A 1,805-nucleotide genomic window follows, 5' to 3' on the forward strand; every position below is an offset into this window, starting at 1 on the left:
CGCAAGTTCAGTGACGCAGGTAGTGACGATTCTCTCCGGCCAATCCGTGATCAGCAGAGTTTACACGTCACGTTTTGGTAACGGTACGGTTCACTTGGAACCCCAACCGAGGTGGTACCAAAAAAAGTACCAGGTACTAGGTACTGTACCCAGTGGAAAACCACCCAAAAGTGAACCGTACCGAGCCGTACCGTGCCGTACCATGCAGTGGAAAAGCGCCATAATACAACCCAGTACCCCGCTATTTATTTTGTGAGCTTTCATATGATACTTAATGTAGGCTAGCTAGAGTACTAAACCTGAAACAAGAGTTACTGTAGCTACTGTAGTTAGGTAACATCAAGATTGAAATTTTAAGTTTTATTTATTGAATCCTCAATGTGAAGGTTCTGGTTGGGTGAGTATCTTCAATAACACTAGTTAATGCAGTGATATCACTTTGGAAGACAATCTTAAGAGATGGTGGCTATGTGATACCTATTTTTCATGATGGAATAAGATGTCTTGGATTGCCTGTCAAAACACTATTTTGGACATGGAATCAACAAATCTCCTCTTAAACTTGGAATGGTTTCACTATTATATTCCCTCCCACCTCCATTTGCCTCAATCATCCAGTGAAGGGACAAGGTCCTAGAGTGGGTCAGCTCCTGCACTTTGGAATTTGAGCGAAGGTTTCACTTGTGTACTTACAGCGGTCAGAGAAACTAGCTATACGACAGCAGGGGAGGTGGAGAGGCCCTGCCTTTCCTCCCTGCTGCTAGGAAAACTGTCCCACACTGCTCAGAGAACAACACACACCTCCCTGCCCCCTCTGCATGTACTTCTCCTGCACCCTCTCAACCACTCCTCCTAGGGGGGTCCAGTTGGGCCTAGCCGTGGTATGGAACACAAGCCAACGTTCAATCTCAGGTTACACGATTGTGCAACATGCGGCTTTGAACACCCTTTCGACCCTTCAGAGCTGAAGTCCTACTTCCATCTCAGGGCCTCATGCATTATGAGTTGAGCCCCTTCTGGTCCTAGTAAGTCCCAGAGTAACATTCAAAGAGCAACGGTTTATAACAAGGTTCTGCTGACCTTAGGTCCTCTGACGTGTCTCAGTTGTTGGTCAAGTTTGTAAAACTGGGATTCAAGCCTGGGAAGCCCCTGATATTTTTCTGGAAGTGCCCAAGAGATATAATGCGTCATGGCATTAGGGCTGGGTTTGTACTGCTAACTGTTTCTGCAACAAATGCAATAGTCAGTCAATCTGGTGTGGCTTCCTTTCTTCCAGATGTTTTTGTAAACATCAGGGAGAATTAAAGTTAAATTAGGTAAGAAAAACATAGTGGTCTGTGCTTATGTGACTCCATCTGCATTTGAAAGCAGTTTTGGTTCAATTTTAGGACTTTTCTTAAAGGGATAGTTCACCCAAAAATGAAAATTTGATGTTTATCTGCTTACCCCCAGGGCATCCAAGATGTAGGTGACTTTGTTTCTTCAGTAGAACACAAACGAAGATTTTTAAACCAAACCGTTGCAGTCTGTCAGTCATATAATGGAAGTGAATGGGAATCACGGCTTTGAGAGTCAAAAAAGCATACACAAACAAAACCAAATTAAACCCTGCGGCTCGTGACGATACATTGATGTGTAAAGACACGAAATGATCGGTTTGAGCAAAAAACTGAACAGTATTTATATCGTTTTTTACCTCTGATTCACCGCAATGTCCGAACTGTCCTGTCTCAACAGCCGGCGCGTGACGCGTCTTCTTCTTCTTCTTCTTGCTTTACGGCGGATCACAGACTTATAAGTGCCTT

The 1,805-nt window shown here is 44.0% G+C and overlaps 1 protein-coding gene across 1 annotated transcript in view; it reads left to right on the forward strand.

Annotated features, from left to right (window-relative positions):
• Positions 1 to 1,805, forward strand: part of klf8 (Kruppel like factor 8) — a 39,028-nt gene that overhangs the window by 13,628 nt on the left and 23,595 nt on the right. The window lies entirely within an intron of this gene.

Source organism: Sinocyclocheilus rhinocerous, unplaced genomic scaffold, assembly GCF_001515625.1.
Source record: "Sinocyclocheilus rhinocerous isolate Xijiao unplaced genomic scaffold, SAMN03320098_v1.1 scaffold846, whole genome shotgun sequence".
NCBI classification, from domain to species: domain Eukaryota; kingdom Metazoa; phylum Chordata; class Actinopteri; order Cypriniformes; family Cyprinidae; genus Sinocyclocheilus; species Sinocyclocheilus rhinocerous.